This window comes from Neofelis nebulosa, chromosome 6 (genome assembly GCF_028018385.1).
Source record: "Neofelis nebulosa isolate mNeoNeb1 chromosome 6, mNeoNeb1.pri, whole genome shotgun sequence".
Taxonomy (NCBI): domain Eukaryota; kingdom Metazoa; phylum Chordata; class Mammalia; order Carnivora; family Felidae; genus Neofelis; species Neofelis nebulosa.
The window spans coordinates 16166368-16187829 of record NC_080787.1 but is presented as its reverse complement, the minus strand read 5'-3'; the positions used below and the strand labels follow the sequence as shown (position 1 = coordinate 16187829).

Here is a 21462-nt window from a genome sequence, read left to right as displayed (position 1 = left end):
CCAAGTCCCCCGTGTTTCTCATTTCATTGTCCAGGTCATAGCAACTATTGAAATAAAGCTATACAGTTAGTTCAACATCAGTCAAAAAGGAGAGAGAGAAGGAAGGAAGGGAGGAAGAAAGGAAGGGAGGGAGGGAGGAAAGGGGGAGGAAGGAAGGAAGGAAGAAGGAAGGAAGGAAGGAAGGAAGGAAGGAAGGAAGGAAGGAAGGAAGAAGGAAGGGAGGGAGGAAGGAAGGGGGAAGGAAGGAAGGAAGGAAGGAAGGAAGGAAGGAAGGAAGGGGGAGGGAGGGAGGGAGGAAGGAAGGAAGGGGGAGGGAGGAAGGAAGGGGGAGGGAAGGAGGAAGGAAGGGAGGAAGGAGGAGGAGGGAGGGAGGAAGGAAGGAAGGAAGGAAGGAAGGAAGGAAGGAAGGAAGAAAGGAAGGAAGGGGGAGGGAGGAAGGAAGGGGGAGGGAGGGAGGAAGGAAGGAAGGAAGGAGGAGGGAGGGAGGGAGGAAGGAAGGAAGGAAGGAAGGAAGAAGAAGAAGAAGAAGAAGAAGAAAGGAAGGAAGGAAGGAAGGAAGGAAGGAAGGAGGAAGGAGGAAGGAAGGAAGGAAGGAAGGAAGGAAGGAAGGAAGGAAGGAAAGGGGAAGGAGGAAGGAAGGAGGGAAGGAAGGAAGGAAGGAAGGAAGGAAGGAAGGAAGGGGGAAGGAGGAAGGAAGGGAGGAAGGAAGGAGGAGGAGGGAGGGAGGAAGGAAGGAAGGAAGGAAGGAAGGAAGGAAGGAAGGGAGGGAGGAAGGAAGGAAGGAAGGGAGGGAGGAAGGGGGGAGGGAAGAAGGAAGGAAGGAAGGGAGGGAGGGAGGAAGGAGGAGGAGGAGGAGGAGGAGGAGGAGGAGGAGGAGGAGGAAGGAAGGAAGGAAGGAAGGAAGGAAGGAAGGAAGGAAGGAAGAAGGAAGGAAGGGAGGATAGAACAAAACAGGAAAAGACCCTGAGTTATTGAGAGCCCAGCCCATGGTCTGCAAAGCTGACAGTTATTATGCGTAATTAACACAAAGCAAGGTTCTGTATACACACTATCTCCAGACATGTTTTTGAAACAAGGGTTTTGCCTTTTACCACCAATAATTTCTCTTGTTGTATGTTGTTACTTACACAGATGTTCCATAATTTTTTGCATATGGCTCAGCCAAAGAAAGCGTTTTCCCCTTCCATTTTTGGGAAAGATGAGATTGCCTGTGTGAGGGAGAGAAGAACGTCTAGTTTTTACATAATTTCTATGGTGATGAGGGGTTGGGGGTGGCTGGGGTGTGTGTGTGTGTGTGTGTGTGTGTGTGTGCGTGCGCATGCATGTGAGTGTTGTGGTGTGTGTGTGTGTGTGTGTGTGGTGACAGGATCCTCCACCCAATCCTACAACTGCATCTTATCGGACTCTCTTCACGAAGCCATTCCTACAGGACTGGGGAGTCCTATGTACATGCAGGTTAGTGGCATTTGCTGGGATAACGCATTATCAAAAGCCTCTCTGAAAAGGGCCTGAATATTTACCGAAGAAAAAAGAGGCGGGAGAGATGGGAATACATGGGAGAATTTTTCTCTTTCTTGGCAGTCTTCACAACTGAACACATCAGAGCCTCCCGTGTTTCTGTGACGGCCCTCCGTGCAGTCCAGTATGCACATATACGGTATCAGAGGACAATGCTGCCCGGCGATTTCTCGGGAAGGAGGATGTGTCTATGCGGATGTGGTTTATTTCCAGGGGGTGGGAGTGGTGGGGGGTGCACATATCAGAGGGAGGGGTGAGATGAAATCCAAGGATACTGGGGTTTTTACAAGAGAGAAATCCAACTGGCTGGAGGGATGGGGCGGTGGCGAGGGCAGATTTAAAAAAATATATACATTTTCTCTTTTATTGCGATGCCACCAATTGAGAGAACATTCTGCTGGGGGGGATGTCTGCCAACGACTTCTAATTCAGTTTGTTCTACCCGTTTTATTTTTAAACCCAAGTGCAGATTTTATCCCTGGAATGTTATAGAATTGGTGTGGGCAGAAATGGGCAAATTTACTTCAGAGGTGTTTTATAACAACTTGGAAAAGACCCTCTAAAATTCTCCAAGTACATTTCAGGGGTGAATTTCATTTCCTTTCCCTTCTTCAGAAAGCTACTTCGATTTTTTTTTTTAAATTTGCACTTTACAAAGTAAAACATGGTGATAATTTTGAAAGCATTTCAAGATAATGGTACTATCTATTAGGTGTTTACTATAAGCGAGGTAGTTGGGAGTAGATTGGCTTACTCTCTCTCATTTAATCTCCCTACCACTTTATTATGCCCATTTATGGGTGAGAAACCAAGGTAGGGAGAGGTGCCAGAGCTGAGTTCAAATCCCAGTCCTGACAATATCAAAATCCTTCTTAGCCACTATGCAAGTATGCTTCCATATATCAATGTCTGGCACTTTGTGCTATTAACCAGGCTACTTATTATTCCAACAGGACGGTGGCAAAGGCAGATTTCCTTAGCTTCCTTTTCTGATGAGACCCTGATGCAGCCGAAGGAGGCTTGCAAAATCTATCCAGTCTCTGAGCAGGAGTTTTGGGGGGTGAGCATCATGGTAACAAGAGAGTGGCAGAATTGGAGAGTGAGTGAGTGACGTGTGTGTGTGTGTGTGTGTGTGTGTGTGTGTGTACTTTGAAATGCCACAGCACCAGTACCAAAAATTGCTTGTCCTACCTTGGCAACATTAAAGAGCGGTAGAATGTCCCTCCCAACCCCCCGTCCTCCAAAAGTATTTACTTCAAAAATCGATTTCCTCTGTCACTATTTATCGCAGCATTTTGCTCAGTGGTTCTGAGAAACCGCATGGAAAATCACAATGTTACACTTGTTAAATTGACCCTGCAGGGCTCGACCGCTAGAACATGCATCATCCCAAGAGGTAAAAAGGCAAGTCTGCCAGGCTCATGCTGAGAATATCATCATGAAACCAACAAGGATATGCAAATCTGTCTGTTCTATAGCTCATTTGCATAGTTTTTCATTGGTTTTGTAGAACCTCTATACTAAATGTCAATTTCCTTTTCTTTCCTAAAGCTTATTAGCTGTGTGTGATGTTTACAGCTTGAAGACCAAACAGATTTAATAGGTAAAACATTTAAACGGTATAATTAAAAAGCATGTGAGAGGCTCTGATGTAGATCAAACGCATAGATATACTTGTGCTGTTAAAATATGCTTTCCAAGTTTGGAAGATGCAGAGGCTTTATACATGTCTGTGCACGCATAAGCTCCACCACAAAATTTGCTTAACCTATTTTTTTTCTGCAACGATCTAGAAAAAGCAGAGAGATGTGCTTACAAACTACTAAGGGCTTGAACCTAGTTGCTGAGTACACATTTTACTCACAACGAAATCTGAATGGAAGTCTGCCAACGTCTGGGCCGACGTTCAAACACTCTGAGTTTCTGTGTATTCCAATCTCTCAAAACTAATGTTTTAAAACTCTTTTGATATCTTCTGAGGCACTACAGAGCTAAATCCTCACCTCTCGGTTCAGAGTAACATGCAACAATCATATTCTGCTCTAAAGATGTGCGAAGGCCTTTCACTGTGCAGCGTTTAACTTCCTCTACAGCGTCAATACAACGAACACGTGATGGGTTTTGACCCAAATTATTTTCCTTTGTGCATCAGATTTGGGAGCTGGGTGAAAAGAGGCAGGTCTGGAGAGATCTTGGAAACATCTATGAAGACTGAAAAAATAATTACCTAAACGGGAGGCAAAAAAATCTTATTTTCTTTTTTGCATTCCATGTGGGCAGGCTGAGCACATACCTACTACTGGTCATTAGTTCATAATGGCTCTGCCAGAAGGTAATTGGTGATCCACACCTTTGGAACACTTCTTCACTGGCAACGTTAATACAATTAGCGGATAAACCAAGTTCCGCGTGGACCGCGGGGGAAAAGGCTGTACGATATCAAGTTAAACTTTATATCTGGCCTTTAAGGAAGAAAAGGAAAGCCAAGTGGTCTTAGGAGATCTTAGAGGCGGTAAATAACTGAGACCTGCTGCTACAAACAAAGAGAGATGTCTTTCCAGGTGAAACATCGTCTTGCCACACGGAGCCCAGGTGAGGCTGCCATAAAACACCGCTGTCATGTTTTAGTGCCTTTGGGGCCACGGGCACATTTGTGCTTGATGGGATTCAGCTGTGCAGCTCCTTCCTGTCAAACACAATCCATCCTGTTTTAAGTTCTTTCTTCGGTCTGACGTGATGGGCAGCGGGACGAAACAGGTTGGATTAAACAGCATGAAAGAGAACGAAAATAAGAACAGTTCTCAAACAAAAGCACAACTAGGGATGCTGCGGCCGCAGTCTGTGGACCTAGGTCTTGAAGGCTCTCCGAGGAATTATGTCCAAAGCCCAGGCAAGCCACAGATGGGCCCTGTGCCCCTGTTTCCTCATCTGGGAGACGAGGGTCACCACACATCCTCTAACCTCAGAGAATCTTTGAAAAGCGAGAAGTGCCGTGAACACGGACGCCAAACTATTATCTCGGGATTCAATGTGCCCAAATCCGATGGAAACAAGTGAGACCCTAAATTAATTTGATACCTTATGCTCTGAGCTGCATTGTCCAAAAGCCTTTGAAAACTGGCATTTATAATATTTTGTGGGTTCGTCCTTTTCCGTGTTCAGACACATGTGCACACATCAAAACAGACCCAGTTAAATCTGAATTATCCAGTGGGGGATTATCCAAGATTCTTACTGTTTCTCCCTTTTCCTGTTGCCCATTTTTTAGATTCTCTGGCAATTCCTCCATGATTAAGGAAAAGCATGCAAATCAATCAATCCCCTTCCTCATGCACTGTAATTTCAATTATCTGTGTTGCCTCAGCCTCTATTGGCACGGATAAGTGAGGACGTGCTATTTGTACTCACAGTTGGATGTAAACATTTGTCTGCATTGTCAGGAAATGAAGCAGTGCCATAAATTAACTTAATCTCTCCACCTTTTTTTTTTTATGTTTATTTTTGAGAGAGAGAGACAGACAGACAGAGTGTGAGTGGGGGAGGAGCAGAGAGCGAGGGAGACACAGAAACCAAAGCAGAAGGCTCCAGGCTCCGAGCTGTCAGCACAGAGCCCGACGCGGGGCTCAAACCCACAAACTTTGAGATCGTGACCTGAGCCGAAGTCTGGTGCTTAACCGACTGAGCCACCCAGGCGCCCCTTTCTTTGCCTTCTTAAAACTTTGCTTACTGACTGGATATTTTTCTAAGATTTCTTTTTTTAATCTTTTTTTAAAAAAGTTTATTTATTGAGAGAGAGAGAGAGATCACAAGCAGGGGAGGGGCAGAGAGAAGGAGAGACAAAATCCCAAGCAGGCTCCACGCCGTGAGCGCAGGGCCCGATGCGGGGCTCCAACTCATGCCCCGTGAGATCACAACCTGAGCCGAGACCAAGAGTCAGATGCTTAGCCCACTGAGCCACCCAGATACCCCAAAGATTTCTTTCCTAGTTTTATATCTACATACCTGCCTTTAAAAAAATTTTTTTTTTTTTTTTACGTTTTTATTTTTGAGACAGAGAGAGACAGAGCATGAACGGGGGAGGGTCAGAGAGAGGGAGACACAGAATCTGAAACGGGCTCCAGGCTCTGAGCTGTCAGCACAGAGCCCGACGCGGGGCTCGAACTCACAGACCGCGAGATCACGACCTGAGCTAAAGTCAGATGCTTAACTGACCGAGCCACCCAGGCGCCCCCATACCTGCCTTTTAAAATGGAAAATAATGAACAAATTTTAACCTTTCTTTGATGACTCAGCACTAGAAATAACCATCTATTTGTTATGGGTCTATACTCTACAGCACAGTTTTCTATCTGCTTTTGAATATTCTTCTCACTTCCTCTCAGCCTTCTTTTTTCATGCAACAAATCAAATACGTGCAGACTGTCTCCTGTATGTCAAGCGCTAAGCTGTCAGGGGGTACAGGTTGAATGAAGAAAACCGGCAGGGTCCTACACTCAGAGAGCTTCCATTCTGGTCGGGCAGGAAAGATACGACATGATGGCACAAATAAATAAGCTTATGTGTGAAAACAGCTCTCAGAGAAACGTGCAGGGTGATGGGGAATCGCTCGACATGGTGGAAGGGGGTCGGCGAAGCGGGCTACCCTAGAGGGAGATGGAAGCGGGGGGGATGGGGAGAAGTAGGTAGATCCAAACGATATTTAAGACACGGGACCAGTAGGACTTGGTGGCAGAGGCAGAGAAAAATAGAGAAGAACACTTCAAGGATGGCTTTTGGGCGTCTGTCCTGGGTAACCAGATGATGCCCGTGGCCGAGGTGGAGAACGGGACCAAGATGAGACTTGGTGGGAGGGAGAGGGTTATAACTTTGGCCCTGAACATGTCCAGCAAAGGTGCCTTTGTGATATCTAAATGGAGCTCGCTGCCAGGCGGGCCGCCGGGTAGAGAGGCCCAAGGCCGAGGCCGCGAGGAACGCTGGCACATGGGCGTAGACAGCATGCAGAGGAGGAACGCCGAAAACGGCATTCGGTAGAACGGACCAGAAGGGGGAGAATGGACATCAGAAGAGAAATGGCGTGAAGGACGCCAAGGGAGGAAGGTGTGGTGGAAAGGAGGGAATGAGCAGCACTGGCCAGGCGGTTGAGAAATCAAGTCAGAAGAGACCGGTAAGAGCACACAACACATCCAAGGACGCGGAGATCACAGACGACCTCAGCAGGAGATGGGAGTGTGGACTGGAGTGGGAAAGGGCCAAGCCGGAGCCAGCGGAGCATGTATGGGTTGTCTTTTACCAGGGGCAGCAGAGGGTGAGGCTCTGCAGACGGGCACAGTCAGGCTCATGTCTGGCTGCTCCCATTGACCTGTGAGATTGAAGGCAAATAACTGAATTTCTCTAGAGCTCCATTTTCTCGTTCGTACAAGGAGAGAAATAACCTACCTACGGGGCTGTTGGGAGACTTAAGAAACACAAAGCACTTCGCCCAGTGCCTGACGCATAGTAGTTGTTCAATAAATGCTAGTCTTTTATTGCCGTCCACGCCCTCTTAACCAATTTATTGCTTGAGGATCTCCGTGTCAGGCATTGCATTAGACGCTGGGACAGAATGATCAACAACGACAAAAACTAATTACCCATCCTCACGGAAATAAACACACAGTTTCACCATGAAATGCTTTCCGTTAAATGGTGGTACATGCTACGGAGAAAAAGGAAAAGGATCTAGGGCAGGGGTCTAGAACACAATTTTCAAAAGTCTGTCAAGAGACACTTCATAGAAGGGTGCCTGGGTGGTTTAGTCGGTTAAGCGTCCAACTTCAGCTCAGGCCATGATCTCATGGTTCATGCGTTCAAGCCCGTGTCGGGCTCTGTGCCGGCAGCTCGGAGCCTGGAGCCTGCTTCGGATTCTGTGTCTCCCTCGCTCTCTGCCCCTCCCCCACTTGTGCTCTGTATCTCTCTCTCTCTCTCTCTAAAATAAATAAACATAAAAAAATTAAAAAAGTAAAAGAGGCACCATGGAGACAGTGACATTTGAGCAAAAGCCTCGAGAAAATGAAGAAAGCAATGTGGTGTCTTAAGGAAGAGCATCTCAGGTTGAAGGAACTGAAGGCGCAAATGTCCTGGGGTAGGCCCCTGCCTGACATGGTAAGAAAAGAGCATCGAGGTGGGGGCTGGTGTGGCTGGGGCTGGGGCTTGCTAAGTTGGGGGGGGGGAGGGAGAGAGCAGGAAATGAAGTCAGGGGCCGGGACAAGGGTGGCTATGATGCGCTCTTTCGGCCATAATAAGGTCTCTGGGGGTGGGTTGTGCAGGAGACAGAGGAGTCAAGGGCAGCCTCAGAGCCTTTGGCCAGAGCAAATGGAAGGAGGAGGCTGCCATTTCCTGAGGTGGGAAGAGTGGGAGCGGCCGGTGAGGGAGAAGGGCAAGGGCGCATACAAATGGGGGTGCTTGCCGGGTGGGGGGATATCCGAGTCTGACACCGAAAGGAGAGGGCAGGCTGGAGAAGCTGTCAGCTTTGAGACGGTTTTAAGAGATCAACGGGAAAGCCGAAGAGGTCTGAGGACTGAGCTCTGGGGCTGCCGAATGTTGAGAATCCACCTGCTGCTACCCTCACTGTTCCGCTCGGTAACAGGTGCACAGGCTGCATGGAAGGTTCTGGCCACGGCCGAGGTGCATCAAACCGCACACGCAAACGTCACACACGTGAGGGCTGCACGGCACAGGTGCGTGGCAGACTTCCGTCTCCTTCAGGGGACGCTCGCGTTTGTCACATGCCCCGTGTACTAAGCTGTCGAGCAGACCGCCCGTCAGCTGGGCCACAGGAACAAGAGGCCAGAGGTGGCTGGTGAGCAAAGGGACAATTCATAACCCTGTTCGCTACTCTTCCGCCAAACACTTAACAGAAGGGACGAGACTCCCGGAGAGTTTTGCTGTACTATTTGCCAGCGAGAAACACAGAAAATCGTAACTCCTTGTGTTTTCTTCCTGTTCTTACATGATTTCATTAGCGTATAAAGGATTGGTATTCCTCTTTGTTCCAGCGCACGTGCGGATGTGCTTTCTGTCCACTGCTTCCCAAATGGCTGAGCTGGCTCCGGGCAGAGTAGGATTTGGCCATGACCGAGGAAGCTGAGCGGCAGACGGTTCAGAAGAGCTCCCTGCATCTAGAAACGCATTGCCCACAGGGCCGTCTTGTCCAGGAGCGGATGCCACACTAACTGTGGCCCTGCTGACACCCGCACTCATGGCACAGCAGCGTGCTAGCTGGAGAGGCGGTGACCATGGCCAAGGCCTCCTTAGGGGTCGTGCTTAGAGGGCCTGAAACGCCTGCCATCTGCAGAGCCAAGAAAGAGAATCACGGATGCTGTCGAAGAGCCTCTGGCTGAATTAAACAGCTCTTCTTTATCTGTCCTCCCTTCCTGTCCCTATTTAAAATATTACGAGCGCGACACATTACAGGGCTCTGATTCGGAACACAACACAGAAAATGCCAGCTCTTGGGTCAGGTTTCAGAGTTATAAAGAGGAAGGTAAAGAGGATGTTCAATCTCTCTGTCTTAGAAATAGTCGATTTTAGTTAAAAATGAGAAGCCCAGGGGCACCAGGGTGGCTCAGTTGGTTAAATGTCTGACTTCAGCTCAGGTCATGATCTCACGGTCCATGAGTTCGAGCCCCGCATGGGGCTCTGTGCTGACAGCTCAGAGCCTGGAACCTGCTTCCGATTCTGTGTCTCCCTTACTCTGCCCCTCCCCCACTCACACTCTGTCTTTCTGTCTCTCTGTCTCTCCCTCAAAAATAAACACACATTAAAAAAAATTTTTTTTTTTTTAAATGAGAAACCTAGTCATCTTTAGCAGTGAACTAAAGAATGCCAGGTTATTTTCCCTCCGTAGACTCTCATACTCTGAGCATATATAATTATATGACTAGTCCGCTCTACTGTTTACATTGTCTGTTTTATGCCAGAATGATTTTCACTTAAAAACCCATCAAGGAGGATGCCAGAAAAATATTTAAGAAACAGACAAATTCATTAACAGCCCTTGTTAGGTGAGCGGGCTACCAAGAAACTCTTAAAATAATACGATGGAGAAAAGAGGTTGGCGGTTACGTGGAGAATGCCCTCCAGCCTGGCACCTGGGAGGCACTCGGTCAATGCCGAATGAAGAAAGAACTCTGGGAGAGGAAGAAGCAATTCGAGTTGCTATTCTAGTCTCTCACATAAGATGGGAATAAAGCTGAACAGAATCATTCATGGAATTTAATAAAGAAAGCCTCCCCAAGAGGAAAATCCGAAGTTCTCCTTTCATTACCGAATTTCTCAGATTCTCAGTGGATCTAAATTTAAACTCACAGGAAGCAGACCCTTTGCCAAAAGGTGCCAAATGTAACAGACGCTACGGACTTTGCTGATCCTGTCTTCCACGCCATGAAGGGCCTCAAAGAATTTGAAAAGCACAAAATAGAAAAAAGTGTATCATTTTCTTTTCTGTAAACCTATCCCAGCTATTAAAAGCCAAGAAAGAAAATGTGATGGTTAATGGCAACTGGGCAACTACATTTGCAAAGTTTTAACAAGTCGCTTTGGGGAGGTAGGAACTTGCCGGGGTGTCGGGTTATCGGGGAGAGAAAGGGGCAGAGAATGACTTACCTGCCCAGATCGGTTGCATGTGTACCAGAAAGATCCAATGGGTTTTTTTTTTCCACCACAGAGCTGCCATTTACTGACAGTCCACAATCCTAACCCATCCTTAACCCCGACATACCTTGTATCTTTGAATGGTTTACGGGCTACTGACCTTGGTAATTTACAAATGACATATGTAACAATGTCAGTGATACCTCTGTAGGAGAAAGTTGGAGAAAAGGCAGTGAGGAGGCTTTATGGTAAGAAGCCCCAAATCTCCAAAAGATCCTCGCTGGAAGATAAGCAATTTGGTGAGCTATTTGGAGCCCAGCAACAAAACTGGCCAGGAGTCCCGCAGAATCCAGTTCATGGGGTGAAAGGAAGAGACCACAGGAGGGTCTAAAAGTGTCTGAGTGGTATGGAGCTGATAATCTGTTAAGATCAAGGGGCGCCTGGGTGGCTCAGTCCGGTAAGCGTCTGACGCTTGGTTTTAGCTCAGGTCATGATCTGCCGGTTCGTGGGTTCAAACCCCGCATGGGGCTCTGTGCTGGTGGTGCGGAACCTGCTTGGGATTCTCTCTCTTTCCCTCTCTCTCTGCCCCTCCGCTGCTCATGCTCTCTCTCTCTCAAAATAAAAAAACTTAAAAAAAAAATCAATAAAACTAAGCTTCTTCCTAGGACTCAACTACTGAGTTGAGGAAAAACTTTTGAGAGCAAAATCCACCTTGAGCGAGGTCAAAGAAAAGTGAGGGGACAGATGAAAGGATACAAGTGGAGGGAAGCCAAGGAGACCGCTAAGAATGTACGAACCTTATTTTGTCATTTCATGGGAACAACAGAAGAGGGAGCTCTAGAGCTGAGTAGCTAGAAAAGCTTTTCTGGCCCATCCCTTGCCCCTAAATTCAGGCACATTCATTTCACTTAAGAATGAGCGCCAAATAGCATCGTGGTCAAATCCAATGCACAGTTATTATGAGAAAAAGAAAAGGAATAAAAATCAGAGTAACCTGCTTCCCACAGAGACATGCCCCCAAACAGATGAAATCTTCAAATTAATACTTCAAAAGAACTAAAAGAAACTTGAGAAAACAAAACAAGTTAACAAGGGAACACAAATCTAATCAAAAACTCAGAAATGGAGTGATTGGGGAAAAGTAGTATTTGGATACAAGGGCGATAGAACCAAGGAAGTATTTAAGTAAAAGAAAAAAAATAATTTAGAAATAAAGACTAAACAAGAAGAAACATAAGAAGGAACACACACAACAGAGAATGCCCAAGAAGTATTAGAACACGGAAAGAGGGGCTCCTGGGTGGCTCAGTCAGTTAAATATCTGACTCTTGATTTCGGCTCAGGTCATGATCTCAGGGTTCGTGAGTTTGAGCCCCACATCAAGCTCTGTGCTGACAGCATGAAGCCTGCTTGGGATCCTCTCTCTCTCTCTCTCTCTCTCTCTCTCTCTCTCTCTCTCTCCCTCTCTCTCCCTCTCTCTCTCTCTGCCTCTCCCCCATGCATGCTGTCTCTCTCTCAAAAAAATAAATAAACTTTGAAAAAAATTAAAAAGAAGCACCTGGAAAGAAAAAAGAGTTTGGGACATCAAAAAGAAACAAAGAAAAAGATAGAAAGGATTCAAGACAAAGCCTCTGAAATAGAAGACGGGCAAAGAAAATCAAACCTAACATTCCAGTAAGAGTCTTCAAAAGCAAAGCCAAGTGATAAAACAGACAAATACTTAAAACTGTAACTCATGAGGACTTTCCAGAAGTAGAAAAAGATTTGAAACTATATATTTAGAGGACACACCATGGAAAAACTGACCTAGAAAAAAGATCCAAAAAAAAAAAAAAATCCTTTGGATAATCGATAATTGAGGCAAAATGACCAAGTCATTCACTTGTCACAGACAGAAAATTAGAGTCAACCGACTTTTCAAGAGTCAGGCTTTATGGTAGAAATCCAGAGAGTGACACTCCGGAAAGGCAACCTAGCCAAGGATTTTACACCCAGCCAAAATGACCTTCAAATCAACAGCAATCTGTTATGAATCTGTAAAGGCCTAGGGAGGAGTTATTATTCCCAAAGTCCTTCCTTAATTATCCATGAGGGAGAAGGTGCAGACAATCAGAGTGGCTGGGAAGGCATGGATGTAAGGATGGGTGAGCATTAAACACATGATCAGCTATGGGTCTATTTCTCAAAGATGACCAAGGAGGACAGTACTGTTATATATATATAACAATATACAATATAGAGTATGGTTATCTACTCTGACCATGTAGGCAGTATAATGATTTAAAAAAAAAAAAAACATGGGGGACCGTGTGAAAGAGAATGAGCTCACGGACACAGATCTAAGTGGGAGTAGAGCACAGTACTTCAAATCAAACCACAGAAAGAGGAGGGAAGAGGAAAGAAAGGGCTACTAGAAATTTCAATATCACTCATAGCAGGGAACCAAAAGGTAATACCTAAAAAAAAGAGTGTAGTTCATTAAGGGTATTATATTAAGGAATTTATAAATATGTTCATTGAGGCAAAAAATATAAAAACCTACCTGAATAATATAATTGCTTATACTGAAAAAATGAAGGATATATAAAAAATGGTGATGCATAGAGAAAAGAGAAAATAGAGTGAAAGGGACAGGAATGTGTAACAGACTTCAGTGACCTCACCTGCTTTTGTGGCTTTGATTTTTAGGAAAATTTAAATATTTTCTCACACTTATTGAACAAAAATAATTTTCTCAATGTCTCCTTTAAAAGTCTCAGATAGGGGTGCCTGGGTGGCTCAGTCCATCGAACACCCAACTTCGGCTTGGGTCACGGTCTTGTGATTCGTGGGTTTGAACCCCGCATCGGGGTCTCTGCTGAACCCACTTTGAATCCTCTGTCCCAACCCCCCCTCTGCCCCTTCCCTGCTCATGCTCTCTCTCTCTCAAAATAAATTAATTAAAAAAAATTTTTTTAAAGTCTCAGATAAAATTAAGTCAGTGGATGTAAATGTATATCCAGTTACAAACACACGAAGAGGAACTAATCCAAGTGACGTGAACACATTATCATGTAACTGCTTATCCCCCACTCGCTGGACTAAAAGCTAAATCAAAACCAAACAAAAAAAAAAAAAGTTACAAGTTAAAAGCGACCATATTGGTGGGCGGGAGGGTCGCGGGTATTTTTATTTGGAAATAGTAGTGAGTGTTGTGGGAGACAAAGTAGGTGAGTGAATTATGTCCGGGTGATTGAGAATCGCTATTTGTAGCTTAAGAAAGGAAACTGATGTAAGATGAATGAGGTTAAGAAAAGCCTCATGGTACATCAGCGGAAACTCATGATGTATTTTATTTTAGAAAATACATACAGACCCCATAATACATATACACAAACACATACACATACACATGAAAGAAGTTTCCTACCTCTCTGTGCCCACTGACAAAACCCAGATGCAATGACTAGCCCTGTAGCCCAGACCGTGGTCTCCAAATACCATTTCTCACCGAAAGGAACCAGGTTTTCCTTGGAAAAGAAGCTGATCTCAGGCTTGGGGCAGGAATGTACAGGATGAGCCTGGAGCATCCTGTCATATCAGAAAAGCAAGGAAAACCATATCAAACACAGCTAGGACTATATTACCAGGACTCAGCAGTGAAACTGAGTAGGTTTTCAATCAATGGTCAAATATTAGGGAATTTGAGTAACAATAACAGTAATAATAACTATGATGACTGAAACACACCAGGTATGTTTAAAGCCCTATGTTCACAGCAGTAATACTTTTAGGAAATGGTGACTTGGGAGGACATCACGAAGAAAAATTATTTTGCAAACTGGTAAAGAAAGGGAAAGAATCAAGTATTCGTCTGGCCTTTTATATAGAACCTGGAGCACTGAGAAAACACATAGTAGACAGATGAGGGGAAGTTTCTCTTCGTGAACAAGGATTCCTTCTAAGACATGAACAGAGAATAACAGAGTTAGACTATGACCTCTTGCCATCTCTAATAAACTTACGAATGTGGACAAAGATCTCCATCTCCTGATGGAAATATACCACACAATGCCAGCTATGAAGTTGTCAGGCAAAGCAAAGCAAACAATGCCTCTAGAACTTCCTAGCAATTCCTAGGAAATGCCGGAGACAGAGGAACATGTTTAACAACACCACAGGGATGCACTCATCAAAATCCAGATGGTGGGAAACTCTACTGAACAAATGGTCTGCTTTCCTCAACAGAAAACATGGCAACATGAAAAAAGATGGGAGCTGAAACCAATAGTTTAAAAGAGCCTTAAGAGACAGAAATATTATTTATATCTGGATTCAAGTAAACTGTAAAAGAAAAAAACCCCATAAAACACAGAAACCCTGCACCAACATAACAGAAACCTATATTTATAAGACAACTAAAGAAATATAAACACTGACTGGATATTAGATGATGTTAAGGAATCGCTGTGATGATGCTATTGTGGTTTTGTATAAAAGAAAGAACCCCAATTGTTTATATAGATACTAAAATATTGGGGCACCCAGGTGGCTCACTCGTTTAAGTGTCCGACTTTGGCGCAGGTCATGATCTCGCTGTTCGTGGGTTCGAGCCGCGCGTCAGGCTCTGTGCGGACAGCTCAGAGCCTGGACCCTGCTTCGGATTCTGTGTCTCCCTCTCTCTCTGCACCTCCCCCACTCACACCCTGTCTCTGTCTCTCAAAAATAAACATTAAAAAATACTAAAATATTTATGATGTTTGGAATTTGCCTCAAAATAATCTAGATGCAGGGATGGTGTAGATGAAACTATGTTCGTAGCTGCTGAAGGTAAGTGATGAGGGCATGGGAATTCATTTGACCATTTCTCTACTTTTGGACACGTTTGATATTTTCTATAATACAGCGTTAACGTGCCTTCAGGAAGTCGGCAGCGTTTCTCAAACGTGGTTTTCCGCAGCTGTCCCTTGGAATATTTACTAAAGTCACATTTCCTACATCCGTCTACTTGGGGGTACTTAATAAAATTAAAAGTATGCCCAACCCTAGATTTCTGAATCAGAACACCTGGGAGTAAAGCCCAGAAAACCGTATTTTAAATACACTATGTGGTCATCTGTGCATCGCATTTTGCCTTTAAGTATTTGCATAAAATAAATTACTACAGTTTTCAAAGGGTGTTAAATAATAGTTATTATTACCCTTAGATTGGACAACAGTACAATCTAAAAATGATTTTTCCTACTAAAAGAACCTTAGAGTAACCGAAAATATCCTTCACACACTATTGTTTAATTTCAGTAAAATGTTTTCTCTCCGTGTCATATGTCAACAGACAAGTGACTTGAAAAATGTTATTATGAGAGTAGGGCAATAGATCATGCTTTCTAATGTCTGCTCAGCACTTGGGGTTAATAAACTAGAGGAAAGAGCTCAATGTAACTTGGACAAAGTCACAAAAATATGCCTCTTTTATGGAAACCAAGCCAAGGACAAAAGATAAGCAAAATCTTTATTAAAAAAAAAAACAACCAGTAAGGGATCCTGAACCCAGTTACCACGTCATTCAAGAACTATCCCTAGAATCACAAGACCTATTTTCCAAAAAGAGGGTTCTCTATCCTTGACACAAAGTACACGCTTCTTTCCGATAATGGCACTTCTCACTAGAAGCTGGCGGTTTGTTGAATGACTGTGTCTCTTCGGTAAGCAAACAGCTTGCCAGGATGATGAACAATGAAAACTAGACCTCAGTGGCAAAGGTACTGCTAAAGAACACAGGAGCAGAAAGGGACAGAGTCAGCACTCAGTAAGCACTCAGTAACTAGCACTGAGGTGCTAGTTAGAGTCTTAGAAGCTCTGTATAGGATTTCTATTTTAAGTCTTACTGAAGCATCTAGCTTTTACACTTGTTTCAAAACCCCAAGCATTCTACCAAGCGGCTTCGGAGCACATGCATTTTATTTATAAATTGTATTTCTCACTATTTAGTAACTATAATTAAGAAAAAAAAGCACTCCACACCTTGTACAGTAGGATATTACTTCATGCAGGAGTTAGCTTCTAACATTCTTACCCAGCGCAAAGTGTGTGGGGTTTAAATTATCTCTGAGGTATATACATACATATATATATATATATATATATATATATATATATATGTATGTATACACACACACACACACACACACACACACACACACACATATATGAGAGGGAGAGACAGAGAGACTCCCAAGCAGGATCCACGCTCAGTACAGAGCCCAATGCAGAGCTCGATCCCACAACCCTAGGATCATGACATGAGCTGAAACCAGGAGTCGGATGCTCAATTGACTGAGCCACCCAGGCACCCCTATCCGTGAGGTTTTAAGGTGTAAATCAGATCCTAGTGGTCTTCTACTCAAACCTTCCAGAGGCTTCCAACCACATTCATGGTGAAATCTACAGTCCTGGTCCTCGTCAAGGCTTAGAACGCCTTATAGGATCTGATCCCAACTACGTGATACCCCTCACTCACTCACCCATGCCTCCCCCAACACACACAAATTTATTTCCTGCCTATCTCCTTCCTTTGTTCTGCTCTGACATACCAGCTTCCCTGTTCTTTTTTTATGGGTCAGACACAACCCTGTTCCTACCTAGAGCGCTTCTCCTCTGGCAAACCACAAAATGCATCCCCTTCATTCAGGTCTCCGCTCATACGTCTCTCTCTGATCACCCTAAGAGAGCAGCCTCCCTCTGTCTCTTCTTATCTAACTATACATTTTCTCCAGAGCCTTCTTCACAGCAGACACTATATCGTGCATTTCTTATTTGCTTAATGTTTGTCTTTACCCTAGAGTGATAATTCTGGAAGGCAGGAGTTGTGCTCACTGCTCCAACCCAGCATCCATACAGTCCTTGCACAGAGAAGCCACTCAATAAGGATTAACGTGTGAATAGATGTCCCCTGTATTGCCCACCACGAACAGTAGAAAAGGTTCTTTTTTATACCGCCCTGTCCCCTAATTGTCATGAACAGTCAAGTTTGAAAACCACTGGGCTAGACTAAGGCACAAGAGGAAATCTACAACAGATGTGTGTGTAGGCATCCAAACCATCCAAACCACTTTGACAACCCAACTGGAGAGGAATCTAAAGTGTTCTTGCTGGTGTGCAGTGTTCCCTTAATTCCATCTTGATAGTAAGTCTATCTTCAATATTTACTAGATTTTGTTGTGCAGATTAAAGGAGACAATAGTAGAGTTCTCCAGAATGAGACTCTCAGTCACCCTGGTAGTTAACACGAAACTTCCATTATGACATGGTGGAGATGACTAACTGGCTGACGGGTGCAGCCGGGTTTGTTGAGATCCCAAAGCAAAGCTTCTCCTGTCACCTCAACGCATATATTTGCCACCCTTTAAGTAGAAACACTGCAACCCACCCTCCTTTTTTCCCTTTTTATTTTTAGCACATAAACTTAAGGGCTTCCTATGTCCACTCACATGGAATTTCACCAGTAAGCACCCTAATATAGCATGAGTGCCTCCTACTCAATTACTGGCTCAGGCCAGACAACACAGCCCGGGTTCTTGTCCTTGGTGGATTTTGGCATGCAACAATACGTCAGTACGCATATCGTGTAAAACGGTGCAGTGAAGTGATTTATGGGCAATGAGGTGTCAAAGGTAACATGCATATATGGTGGGCCAATTGTCAGTGATGAAATCCCAAGTCAGAGGGCACTCGCCATGAAAAACAAGGTAAATCTGTGGCTTCTGAAACTGAATAGACATTGAAGAGCATCTCATTAATGTTATAATTTGAAAAGTGTTTTCCGTCTCTAATGGAAAATTTCAGAGTGGCCAAGGAAGCTATCATTGGTTCCCCACATTGCAAGCTTACCAATTACAGAATGCAAATTGTTTCATAGTGTTAATGGCTTCAACTTTAAAAGGAGCCATTTCTACTCTTCCTTTTGTGTTAAGTGAATATGTCTTAAATAAGTTTAAGTGAAAAAAATATCCCGAGATTGCAAGGTATCTGTTTGAGAAAAACACCCTAAAATACACTGTTCTTATTTGCAACTCCTTAGTTTAGGGAACCAGGATTTCTCAGTAGCGTGCAACAATATTAAAAAAGAAAAAAACAAACTACTCCCAACAAAAGGGGATAAATTGGAAACTGAGCTTAGAGAAGCCTGCAGCTGTCATCTGTAACACTGATTTCAAATTTCTGTGTTCATCACAAAGCCTCATTGTTCTTTCTTCTTGGTTTTAGAAGTCAGCATTATACATTGAGATCTAACAAACATCATACTACCAACATTTTGCCTTAGCAGTTTTATATATTGAGGTTTCATGCAACATTGTGTTTGAAAAAGAAGCCGATACTAAAAATATTTGTAAACCATCAAGTAAAGGGAAAGAATGATATCTGAACCTGGGGGTGATTGTTGCGACGGCTATGTCATGCCTCAATGCAGGAAAGAAGAACAAAAGAAGAAAAATGAGTTCTTATGGAACTTTTCCTCCACATGATAGCAAACACTTGGATATAAGTCGTGTATCGAACCATGCCGTCTTTGGGTGTGGAGTTGAGTAGGCAAAGCGCTGGGGCAATCGGTGATGTGACATGCGTTTACCCACGTGGATAGGTTCCCAGGGAGTAGAAGAGTGGGGGCAGAAATCATTTCATCTGCCAGTGATTAAGCGGTTCCTGCCATCTCCCTTCCCCATCGAGTGCTCTCTGATTCAAGGGAGGGAATGTGCTGTGGTGAAGGGGACATGGGTTATTACTCTGAGAGACTCAGGGTCAAAGCCAGTACGTTTATTATTAGCAGGGTAGCTCTGAGCTGAGTCACTTCCGTTTTGTTGAGCCCCTTTTATGTGCAACAGAGAGATGGCAATACTCACCCAAGAGTTTGTCGAGATGCCTTTGTATTTCATAAAAAAATCATACACACAAGTCATCTAGCCCCTTGCTAAGTATTCAGTGAACAGCTTCTGACCTCTTCTTGGGACCTGGTAGAAATCCTCACTAGGCTGCTCCAGCCACAGGGATCAAATTTCTATCTTGGGAACGAACTTCTCAGGTGAGGGATACAGCGAACACCATTCCTAAGCATCATGAGAGGCCCTTCCAGGAATCCAGCCATGGGTCCCACTGCAGTGGTCATCTGCGACGGCGACTGTGACTGTGACCTCAGTCACCTGATCCAAGAGACAAAGAGATCCGGGAGGTGAGGGAGCAGGGGCTCCAGAATGGCGCATTCCCGCAAGGCCAAGGAACAAGGCCATGCAGAACAAGATGGCGGCTCCGCAATGATTACAAGTCATGCATCAAAGGGCCACGGAGAATTTTGCTTTTGCTTAAATCAGGGTCAGTCTTCTCTAAGCATTAACTGAGAGCACCTTCTCTTCACATGTACAAGCAAGCGTCTGCCACTTCAGCTGTACAAATTATATAGGATTGAAAATAGTATAGTTGAGAGAAACGAGGAGTTTGTAATTAGGGTTCTTTATTTTCCCCCTTCTCAGGGCAAACGGGAACAAAGTGAACTGAAACATGGTTGTTTAAAAGGTTAAAAGGTTGTCATCCCCCCCCCCCCCATGTCCTATCTTTAGACTTGCTTTCTCTGCCTTTCTAAGATACCAAAGGTATGTGTCCTCTACCACTACAAGATGCTGTGAGCACAACACAGGCACACAGGTGGCTGTGTCCCTCAGCATCATGGGCACAGTCCTCCACGCAGGGGACCAAACATCAAGCCACTCACAGATTCTCTTTCCTTCTCTGTACAAGTCATGAGCTTGTAATATGGCTAATGTGTAAGACGGACGCTCACTAGAGCGAGGAGAATCCGCAAACAGCATTCAATTAGATCCATAGAAAGAAGGCTTGGACTTTGGTGGAAGAGAAGCATGATGTTAAGACTGGGAGCTTCCTGAGGCCAAGAATTATATTACCTTCTCCTGGCATAGGGCCTGCTGCTGGCATTCAGTAAATATTTAGGGAATCAATAAACTCAGGGTATGACCATGTGATGCCCAGATACAGTTGAGAATCCATAACTGCTCATGAATGGTATCTTATCAGAAAATAAACCTCTCCAGTCGTAGAGAGTATAAAATGAAATTCCAGGGGGACACCTGAGTGGTTCAGTTGGTTGGGTTTCCGACTTTGGCTCAGGTCACCATCTTGTAGTTCATGGGTTCGAGCCCCGTGTCGGGCTCTATACTGACAGCTTGGAGCCTGGAGCCTGCTTCAGATTCTGTCTCCTTCTCTCTCTGCCCCTCCTCTGCTCATGCTCACTCTCTTTCTGTCTCTCAAAAAGAAACACATTACAAAAAGATGAAATCCCAGCTGACAAAATGGGAAAGATTTAGAGGTATCTATCTCGTGTCCCAATGACCGTGGATCAGTCTTCAGAGGAAAAATGGATCTCTCGTGAAAAAAAAAAAAAAAAAAAGCAGTAGGAGGGTAGTTTCTGAAAACTCATTTGTGAATCAAAACGAGAATAGACCAAGTGACTTAACATTCAGATAAAAGAGTAAAAAAGAAGAGATATTGCTGACTTCTTTCCCTCTCACTGGTGTGAAATTTTAAAGGCATACTTTGCTGTCAAATGGATGACATCAAATGAATTTAAAGTATCTATATAAACCTGCCTGTTCATCCCTCTTGTTCTCATAGTACATCATCCGTTCTCATCTCATTTCACCTCACCAAGTTTTTTGTTTTTTGTTTTTTGTTTTTTTTAAATTTTTTTTTTTCAACGTTTTTTATTTATTTTTTGGGACAGAGAGAGACAGAGCATGAACGGGGGAGGGGCAGAGAGAGAGGGAGACACAGAGTCGGAAACAAGCTCCAGGCTCCGAGCCGTCGGCCCGGAGCCCGACGCGGGGCTCGAACTCACGGACCGCGAGATCGTGACCTGGCTGAAGTCGGACGCTTAACCGACGGCGCCACCCAGGCGCCCCTTTTTTTTTTTTTTTTTTTTTTAATTTTTTTTCAACGTTTTTTATTTATTTATTTTGGGGACAGAGAGAGACAGAGCATGAACGGGGGAGGGGCAGAGAGAGAGGGAGACACAGAATCGGAAACGGGCTCCAGGCTCCGAGCCGTCGGCCCGGAGCCCGACGCGGGGCTCGAACTCACGGACCGCGAGATCGTGACCTGGCTGAAGTCGGCCGCTTAACCGACGGCGCCACCCAGGCGCCCCTTTTTTTTTTTTTTTTTTTTTTAATTTTTTTTCAACGTTTTTTTAAATTTATTTTGGGGACAGAGAGAGACAGAGCACGAACGGGGGAGGGGCAGAGAGAGAGGGAGACACAGAGTCGGAAGCGG

The 21462-nt window shown here is 44.5% G+C and overlaps 1 protein-coding gene across 9 annotated transcripts in view; it reads right to left on the bottom strand.

Annotated features, from left to right (window-relative positions):
• The window catches only part of ATXN1 (ataxin 1), a 419041-nt gene that overhangs the window by 115996 nt on the left and 281583 nt on the right, over positions 1-21462 (bottom strand). Inside the window, exon 7 of one of the 9 annotated variants that reach the window (XM_058736063.1) lies at positions 1128-1208. The exons of the other annotated variants lie outside the window; for them this stretch is intronic. The gene's annotated coding sequence lies outside the window, so the exon portion shown is untranslated. The remainder of the gene's footprint in view (positions 1-1127; positions 1209-21462) is intronic. 9 annotated transcript variants of the gene reach the window in all.